The sequence below is a fragment of the Mandrillus leucophaeus genome, unplaced genomic scaffold (assembly GCF_000951045.1).
Source record: "Mandrillus leucophaeus isolate KB7577 unplaced genomic scaffold, Mleu.le_1.0 Scaffold488, whole genome shotgun sequence".
NCBI lineage: Eukaryota > Metazoa > Chordata > Mammalia > Primates > Cercopithecidae > Mandrillus > Mandrillus leucophaeus.
The window spans coordinates 875864-886145 of record NW_012105231.1 but is presented as its reverse complement, the minus strand read 5'-3'; the positions used below and the strand labels follow the sequence as shown (position 1 = coordinate 886145).

Sequence of the window (10282 nt, the reverse complement as noted above, 5' to 3'; positions counted from 1 at the left end):
GGGGAGGGGAGGGCAGGGCAGGGCAGGGCAGGCCAGGGAAGAACATAATCCTAACAACTCTGGAAAATAAGCACAACTGGAGTCCAGATTTCGTGGGTAAGACACAAAGTTTTCAAACTTGCCAAGGTCTCACAGTGCTCATGTTCACCAAAAGGTAAAGCCGAATCCCACAATTTAGAGAAGGGGAGCCAGTTCCTTAAAGGTGACACTCCCTCTAAGGAGGGGTTCACCGAGAGCTTGCAGAGAACCAAGGAGACAGTGAGGAGGAAAGAGGGATGAGCCTGAGGCCTGGCTCAGGCAGCAGCAGCTGTGCAAGTATCTCACCAGGAGCACCACCAGGCTGAGAGCCCCAGCCTCTCTGACCTCAAGCTCAGCCTAGCCCAGGGAGGCCCAGGGAGGCCCAGGGGAGCACGCCTGAATGGTCCTGAGGAATGATGGGCTGTCATCCAGGGCAGGTGGGCAGCTCATGCAGTCAGGATGCACAAAGCAGACCAGGAGGGTGGGGAAGAGCTGGTAGCACCATGGGATCTCTGGGGCCTCATTCCTCTAACAATTAATGAATCAAAACCAATTCCCTACTCCTGCAGATTGGAAACACGGGGAACACTGGGTGGGATCATGCTCACTTATTTATAGCTCTCCAGCTCCTCATTAATGACTTTTACTGCTCCGCCAATGAAACGTTAGGCTCCCCAGCCACGATTCACATGGAAGCCTACGCCGTCAAAGTTAAATCAGGACAGTAATGAGTCCTGGGCATGCCTGCACGGAGGAGTATCTTGGAGAACCTCGAAAGGAGTTGAGCACTATGGCCTCCTGTAGCACTCCCAAGCCCAGAGAGCTCTTCCTGGGCATCCCCTCAGCCCCTGGCCGGCCCACAAGACGTCACCTCCTCACTCTGCCTTTGAATGTCTGTATCCCTCCCTTATCAGCGAACTGGTCTCCCTGCCTCCCAGTCCTTCTTTCTCCAACCCACTCTACAGACCAAAGTTCAGGGACAAGCATGTCCTTGAAATATCAGCCATGCTCCCCACTGCAAGTGATCAAAGTCCAGTTTGTGAGATCCTCCACCGCTCCCCAGCTCCACACATCACAATGTGTGGAGTCTACTTGCTAACCTTCACATGTCCCATGCTCTCTACATGTAGACATGCCCATTCTAATCTCTATCTTTGCATGTGCTGATTCCCTTTTCCTGAAATGCTCTTCCTCCCCTACTTTGCCTTTCAAACTTCCACTCATTCCCCAAAACCCACCTCAAATGCCTCTTCCTCTTTGGCATTATTTGACTTTCCCCTTGCTAGGCAAAGTTAACCATTCGTTTTCCTGCAGGTCCAGGAATACTTTATCCTAGCACACTTCTATTGCATATGTATCATATTATCTCATGCTTAATCCCTAAGGTCACAAGAAGAGAGGCTGAGGCCCATGGCTTTATGTATCTTCAGGGTCAGGGCCTAATGCAGAGATATTCAGAAGATACGGAATGATTGAATGAGCTGAGTGAAAGCACAGATACATCCATACTAGAGAAGTCATTTAAAATATTAGTGTTTCAAGGTAAACGATTACGTCAGAGAATCAATGAGATGGGACTCATGTTAGGAATGAGGCAATGGAAAATTCTGTCTTGTCCAAGACTAGAGTTAGCCTTCAGCAGCGCAATGAGAAAAGATCTTGGAATGTGGGGCCTCCTAAACTTGGTTCAGAATCCAGTCCCTGCATGAAAGAGTCAGGAGTCCTGGGCAATTCACTTCATCTAATTCTGCCCAAGAAGGAGAGAGTGTTTCGGCGTCAGAAAAGGAAAACAAGAAGCTTGGGAGAAAGCAACGATGCTGTCCTGAAGCTGGCAAAGGAAGGGAGAGACAAGCAGCCAGATCTGAGAACCCCTGGTTCCATGGGGCCCTGGGCAGGACAACTCGGGTCCCAAGACTATGAAGCACAGCTGGCTCGGAGAGGACGGAGACTTGGGCAGCACACGGAGCTCTCCAAAGAGCTCAGCTATGCCCAGGACATGGACTGAGGGGGAAAGAAAGGGACAGGTGTGGCCACATCCAGGAAAGGCTGGGGCCAGAAAAGGATCCCTAGGCTAACCAAGGAGGTGTTTCCAGCTGTGTTTAGAAAAAGGCTGAAAAAGAGGATAAGGTTATGGCAGTGCTCAGGGTGGGGCAAGGACATGCCTTCTGCTGCAGACAGTGGGAGAGGAGGAAGAGAGCCGTGCCAGGGCCCCTCACCTAATCGCCGAACCGCATGGCCTCCCTGGGAAGTGGGTACTACTACCCCATTCTAGACAGGAGGAACAGGAGCAGAGATCCTAGGTTAGAGCATTGCCTGAAATCACAGGAGAGCCTGGGTTCAAACCCTGAGCTGTCTCTGATCTTAAAGTTAGGGGACCAGCCCAGGAGACAGGCCACTGTGGTAGCTGTGTGCCCTCAGGCAAGCCACTTAACCTCCCTGAGCCTCGGTCCCTCACCTGTAAATGGATAATAACAGTCCCCACCTCCTAGGGCTAACATGAGGATTAAATGAACCAATTCATGTAAAAAGTTTAGAATAACGTTTGGTATGTAGTAAGTGTTCAAAAAAGGATCAACTTCTGTTGTTAGTCACAGCCCTCTCATATGGGATCCTGTTTTTAGAGACTCAGCCAAGTAGAGGGTGGAGGAGCTTGGGGCCGACTCCTTCATTCAGTCTGGGTGGGGAGAGGTAGTCTCAGCGCTGTTGAGCAGAAAACTCTTGGCCAGACACCAATCATGGCCTGGCCCTACAAAAGAGGCAGCCGGCTTCCCAGAAATTCCACATGCCTGCAGGTTTGGTGCTCCTGTAAGCAACACCTCATAAGCAATACCTCTTCAGAAGTCACTGGGCCATGGGAACAGAGAATGTCCACTGCACTCTAAAACAGGCTCAGGGAGGAAGCTACATGGTGGTCTCTCCTCCTGCCGGCCTTTGGGCCAGCTGGTCTCCTGGCAACAGATCACTGAGAAGCCCCTGAAGGCCAGGTCTGAGGAACTGGAGCCTGCACTTAGACTCCTACAGACAGGCCACACCACAGAGCCTGCCTCAGCCCTCCCCGCAGCCCTGGGCCACCAGGCCCGATCTCATGTCCAATTCTCCCCTACCCCACCTGCATTCGTCTCCTGAAAGATAAGAACATCCAGATAACAGGCCCCAGCATCCCTCCCAGATGGAGAACTTAGGCTCTGTGAAGTTTCTGGCTCTCCCTCTTCATCTCAACCTATGTCCGACTTTTGTTTTTAGCTTTCTCTGGCTGTCTCATCCTCCTTATCACTACTTCTGACTTTCTGAGTCTCGGTTCTGTGTGTGTGTGCGTGCATGTGTGTGTGTGTGTGTTTTCATGCACGCACCAGCAAAGGTATACGCAGGTATGTAGGTGGAAATCACTCTCCCCACCGCAGCCGATGTCCTGCCTCCCTGGTAGGGCTGACTGCTCCAGAGCTCCTGTCTCTGCCAAGGCTCTCGTCTCCACCCCGGATTTGGAAGCTGACCAGGATGCCCCCTGCTAGGCCCTCAGCTGTCTAGTCTTTCCCCTCCCGGGGATTCGTGCAGCAGGAGCAAAACTCACACCTTGGCCAGCAGCCCTTCTAGAAAAGGTCGGAGTGGCCCACCCTGCCAGCCTCACCAGCCCCAAGCCCCAGCTCCAAGGCCTTGTACTAATCCTGCAGCATGGCCAGCAGACTTCCCAGGGCAACTTCCAGGCTCCAAGATACAGCACAGGGTCTGGAGGCTATGCTGTGTCCTCATCTCTGCACCTGCTTTTCCCCTGCCATAAGCTCACTGTCCCCTCTTGGCTCCTATCTACATGGTGAATCCTTATCATCAACCCAGACAAGTGCCTCCTCCTCTCCAGGGATCTTCTTGTTTACCCACAATCAGGACAACACAGGCCCTTCCTCTGATGTCACTTTCTGCTTTATATATGATTACAGCTCAGTGTCATTGACTGCTCCCGGGTCCCTGTTACCACCTGCACTGAGCTCCCTCAGGACTTGTCTCTCCCTAGCACCCCGCGTGAAGTGGGACCCCCAGCTCTGGATGCCTTGGAGCAGTAGGCAGCAACAGGACAATGCGGGATGTGCATCATCCTGGCCTGGCCGTGGTCCACCCACTATCGCCAGGACAGCCCAAGACAGCTGGGCTCGCCAGGCAAACCATAGGCAATGGCAGCCAGTCATCACCCTATGGGTCTGTCTCTAGGGTAAGAGTCACAGCGACGCCCACACCCACCTCACTCCCTCTACAACTGCCTGAGCAGGTCAGGTGGGAGTGCATGCAGCCCTCTGTGCCGCTCCCTGGCCTGTCACCTGGTAGGGACCAAGACAGAAGCACTGGCCTGAAGCCTGCCAATGGGCAGGTCTAGCCCACTCCCTCAAGGGGAAAGTGCCACCCCTGCACCCCCAGCTGCTGGGCTCTTGACCCAGAACCCCCAATCCATCACCCACCTTTCCTGACTCCATTACCAAGGGACTGTGCCCACCCTCCAGCATGAGTTCAATGCTGTCAACTGCCCAATGGCCCTTAAACCAGGTATTTGGGCTGTAGGTCCCTCTTCAAGGGCCATCCCCCCACAGACGCAGACCCTGCCTCACTCTGCTCAGCCTAGTTGTTTACCGACCTTGGCTGCCAGCAAGCCCCCAACATGCCTTGCAGCCAAGCCCAGGGAGACGACCCGTGAGGGGCAGCCCCCTTGCTCCCCTTCTCCCTGCTCTGCATGTTACTCCCCTACAGCCCTCGTCATGTGCAGCCCTCCCCGTCCCTGAGTGAGGGCAGGAGGGAGAGAGCTGGAGTGAGGCTGGGGAGGTGGTGGGGGTAAATGGAGCAGGGTCCCCCATCCCAGGTCCTTTCTGTTCTTTATATCCTTCTTGTTGTGATTCTTATGTGGCCAAGTGCAAGTGGACTGTTGTCCACATTTACTGGTCAAAATGCTAATTCCAGGGGACTGTGAACAGAATGAGGAAGAGGCAAAGTGACACCACAGAAGCTGAAGGCATCTCTTACAAACTAACTCTGTCCAGCCAGTCCACAGATGCTCCCCCCAGGAGGCAGCCTGGGCTGTGCAAAGAGAACGGACTTGGCAATCACGAAGCCCAAGCCCCAGCCCACCTCTACCACACAGCAGCCCGTAGCCTGGGTTGGTCACGCCTCATGCCTAATTTTGTAAAATTGGGGGAGGGCAGCGAAGAACAGGTCATGGCACCTGCACCACACACAGACGTAAAAATATAGCCCCTGGCACAAAATAGATCTTGAATAAGTTCTAAAATGCTAATTCCTCCTCCTCAGGAAGTGTTCATTCATTCATTTACCAATCAAGTGCCAAACACACTCCTTCTTGGCCCCTTTGAAACTGAAAACCACATTAGTGCAGAGGACGCCCAATAACACAAGAGAAAGGAGGCTGTCCAGACCTCTCAGAGAGAGGGACTGGCCCAGCGGTAAGAGGACAGGTTCTGGCACCAAACTACCTGGACTTGAATCCCTGCTCTGCACCTTACTGCTGTGGGCAAGTCACACCTGCTCCGTGCCCTACCCTGAAAATGGGGTTATGATAGTCCTGACCTCATAGAGTGATAATGAGAGTCAAGTTAGTACTGAGGAAGCACTTCGACCAGCACCAGTAAGTGCAGGTAACTTACCACCCACTGCAAGAAGAGCGAGAAGAAAGCAGCCTGGCTACGTTCAAACTCAAAACCAAGCTAGGAGAGTGAGGTCTAGGCTGATGGTCAGACGCCGGGGCATGTCCAAGACCATCCTCTGCTCATCGGTACCACCTCTGAGCAGGATGCCCAGGTGCAATTCTGCAGGTGAGGGGTGAGGGGTGGCCACACCCAGCCTGGGTCCCACATGGTGCAGGAGCTCTTCTCATTCACCCTAAGTTTTGCATGGGCTTTGTTTTCCAACACCTCATTGCCATCCTAACAGCCAGCATGACAGCACACAGCCTCTGAAGTTGTTGACATGAGGCCTGTTTCAGAGAATGAGTCAGCCAGGTGTTAGGGGTGCACCATGCACCAAGCACCAGCATCTGAGGGGATCACCCTGGGGCCAAGGGTCTCTCAAGATGGAAAAGTGGATACATGTACTGGCTGGCCCCCAAAGCCAGATGATTTCTCAGCATGACCAATCCTGCATCTCCAGGAGGAGGCAAAGCCATCAAGACACAAGCCATGGCCAGTGCCTCCCTGGCCGTTCAGGCTGGCCCTGCTCCTAATATTTTCTGAGAAAGAGCCCAGCTGGCCCTGGGACATTACCATCTCAGCCCCTAGGTGCTTCAGAGCAGTAGGGGAGCAAAATCAGAAATCTCCTGCAGCCAGCAGGGACAAGAGGGGCTCTCTGCCAGTGATAATGAAAATTTTCACAGTAGCAGATGCTCGGAGAAAATTGAAAAATAATACAACAAAACTCATAAACCAGAGAGGAACTTTAGAGAATCCTGGTCGGTAAGGCTACATTTTTCCCACCAGCACATTTTTAGGCACAATAGACAGATTGGGAGCCACCTTCTCCCAGCAGGTAATCAAATTGCCTCCCGGAAGCCCCCCACAAATCTCCCCAAGCACCCCATGCTGGGAACACAGAACTGAGGCAGATCCCAGCACAGGCCCCAGCAAAGGCTATCTGGAGAGGAAGCCAGGCTGTGCGCTGGGGAGTAGTGGAGGTCCGGCAGGTGGAGTGGGGGTGAACAGTCATGTAGCCTGGGGTGTCAAGGGGGCTTCACAGAGGACAGCAGCTGATGCTGGGGCAGAGAAAGAGGACAACCCAGGCCAGTGGCTGCTGTGAGCCAAGGCCCAGCGCCCTCCAGGAATGGCCCCCTCACATTGGGGTGAGAGGTTGGGCAATGGCTGTTAGGAAGAAAGGGAGGGTGGAGTCCCCAGAAGTCTTTGGATGATCAGCTGAGGGGCTTTGTTTTGATCCCAGGAGGAACAGGGAGCCTTGAAGGGTTTCGGAGCAGAAGGAGGACCTGCTCAGAGCTTACTTCTGGGAAGGTGGCCACAGGGAGGACGCAGCCAGAGGGCGGGAGGCAGAAGCCCCCTCCTACTCCTCCTCCTCCTCACTCAGCAGGAACGGGGTAGGGAGGGCAGGGGGTAGGAGGCAGCGGGAACAGCATCATGGCCATCACAGAAACAGGGGGCAGAGCCAGCTAAAGCATGAGGGGAAGGAGGGGACAGGTCAAGGACAGACACCAAGCCCCAAGAACCCCAAAGCTGGCAGGACTAGGCGAGGGCACCTACCACCCGGTGGCCCCCAAGGCTCCTGAATGCCATCTCGTGGTGTCATCCCAGGCCTAGAGGGAAGGCCACCACTTGTCCCCCACCCATTTGCAGAGGGGCACCTGAAGCTTGGCAATGTGAGCTCTCTTGCCACGTATGATCCACTGCATGGCTAGTGGGGAGTGAGCTAGGCCAAGAACTCAGGCCTTCCAAGGGGCACACTCTGCCCACCCCAAGCCTGGGCTTCCAGGTGCCTCCCAACCCAGGGGGAGGGCATAGTCAGCCCTTCAGCCTCCAGTCAGCACCTTAGCTGCCCTCAGAGACTTGAGGGACTCGGTGCCATCTAAGTGCCCAGGGAAGGTGTGGTGGGAGCAGTGGGTCAGGTGGGGAGGAAAAGCAGGGCCTTCACCCCACTGTGTCCTGAAGAAGCCCTGTAGAGACCATGCATGTTGCAGGCCAGGCTGAGCTTAGGGGCCACCCAGCAGCTGGGGAGCAGGCCTGTTCACTGAAAAATGGAGGGGCCTCTGAAAGACACACCCCAGGAGAGGCAGCCTAGCAACTCAGGGCAGTGGAGTTATAGGAGCCCCTAAGTGCCAGGGTCAGCCACTGGGACAGAATGAATCCAAAGGGGAGAAGGGGTGTAAGCACGGGCAAAACTGCATTATGCAATTCCCCAAGTTGGAGTGGCCACAAGTCACAGAGCCCGAGCACTTCCCTGGAGCCCAGCTTAAGGGGGGCAGGGCACCCCCTTCCTTACCACCACAACACCAAGCCACTAGGGCACTAGGGCCAGTCAGGCAAAGGATAGGAGTGTCAGATGCACACCCAAAACAACACCGTCACCCCCTGGGGGGATGTGCGAGACTGCTTCCCCCACCCCACAGCAAGCTCAGCTGGGGTCATAGGGTCCCCACCCCACTGTGAACTATGAGCTCCTGGCTGGGAGAGGAGCCTGGGCATGTATGCTCCCATGCCGCTGACCTGCTTCTGGGGAGCACTATGGCATATCAAACCAAGGCAGGGGGGCTCTGAGAATCCCCCGAAAATACCACACACTGCCCATTGCTCTCTGCCTTCCCTAAGGGCCTTTTCCTACTGGGAAAGTGGCTGCGTGCGGGATGGCTAGGTCTGGAGGGCACAGTAGATTGCTCTGGTGCTCAGCTCCAGCCCTGCCCTGCACATGGAAGACGGTGCTCCCCTTCTCCACCCTCTGCCCAGACACCTTCCCTAGAAAGAGACAAAGGGATGACAGGCAGGAGGACACAGCTGCCAGGACACACACCAGAGAAGGAACAGGAAGCTGCGGAGCTATGGCTGGGGGCTCAGCCCCTCCAAATGCCCTGCCTGGTACGCGTGCAAGCACACCACCTGCAGGCACATGGCCCCCCGCACATGCACACATGGCTGCTCTGCACTGAGGAGGAGTTCCCATGATGGTGCAGGGAGCTGTCCCAGTCATACCCAAGGCCACTGAGCCTCTCGGGACATTTGGACGGATGATTCCAGGCAGTTCTGGAGGTATGCGGAGGGGCTCTGAGGACTGCTTCTGCACTGTCTCCAACAAGGACAGCTCAGCTCAGGCTTTGAGGCAGGGGCACTCCCTCCCACAGGCTCATGGGAGTGGGCAATCTCTAGCCCAGCTTTGGTCTGCTTTCCAAGAAGTGACTGAGGTAGCACGGGCAGCAAGTGACAACCGCATACTGTGTCTCACTCAGGGACACACTGACACGAAGAAAAGCACAGGCCAATGGAGGAACCCCTCTTACAAACACAGAGCAAACCACTCTGTGCCTAGCAGCTTCCCTTCTTCACCTCATTTGATCCACCTGACAATTCTGAAGTAAGAAGTATTGTTACCGTTTCTCAGATGAGGACATTGAGGCTCACAGAGGCAGAGTCACATGCCCAAGGTCACACAAGAAGGCAATGGAATCTGAGTTCATACTCAAGTAAGTCTGACTTTACAGACTCTCTTCCCACTCTACCAAGTGGCACAGATGAGAATCAAAACCACAGCAGGTGACAGACCAAGAACCAGCAGGTGATAGACCAAGGACCAACAGGTGACAGACCACGGACCAGCAGGTGACAGACCAAGAACTGGCAGGTGATACACCAGCAAGTGACAGACCAAGGACCAGAAGGTGACAGACTAAGGACCAGCAGGTAAAGACCAAGGGCCAGCAGGTGAAGACTAAGGACCAGCAGGTGAAGACAAAGGACCAGCAGATGAAGAACAAGGATCACCAGGTGATAGACCAGGGATCAGTAGGTAAAGACGAATGACCAGCAGGCAAAGACCAAGAATCAGCAGGTGAGAGACCAAGGATCAGCAGGTGATAGACCAAGGATCAGCAGGTGATAGACCAAGAATCAGCAGGTGATAGACCAAGGACCAGCAGGTGATAGACCATGGATCAGCAAGTGATAGACCAAAGACAAGCAAGTGATAGACCAAGGATCAGCAGGTGAAGACCAAGGACCAGCAGGTGATAGACCAAGGATCAGCAGGTGAAGGCCAAGGACCAACAAGTGATAGACCAAGGATCAGCAGGTGAAGACCAAGGACCAGCAGCTGATAGACCAAGAATCAGCAGGTGACAGACCAAGGACCAGCAGGTGATAGACCAACAACCTGCAGGTGATAGACCAAGGACCAGCAGGTGATAGACCAAGGGCCAGCAGGTGATAGACTAAGGACCATCAGGTGAAGACAAGGACCAGCAGGTGAAGACCAAGGATCAGCAAGTGATAGACTAAGGATCAGCAGGTGATAGACAAAGGACCAGCAGTTGGAGACCAAGGACCAGTAGGTGATAGACCAAAAGCCAGCAGGTGACAGTCTGCTGGTGGTCTATCACCAGGGACCACCAGATGATAGACAAGGGACCAGGAGGTGATAGTCCAGGGACCAGCAGGTGATAGACCAAGGACCAGGAAGTGATGGACCAAGGACCAGCAAGCGATGTCCCAAGGACCAGCAGGTGATAGACTAAGGATCAGCAGGTGAAGACCAAGGACCAGCAGGTGAAGACCAAGGACCAGCAGGT

The 10282-nt window shown here is 54.4% G+C and overlaps 1 protein-coding gene across 1 annotated transcript in view; it reads right to left on the bottom strand.

Moving 5' to 3' along the window:
- The window catches only part of GRID1 (glutamate receptor, ionotropic, delta 1), an 840572-nt gene that overhangs the window by 678059 nt on the left and 152231 nt on the right, over nt 1–10282 (bottom strand). The gene's annotated exons all lie outside the window — the stretch shown is intronic.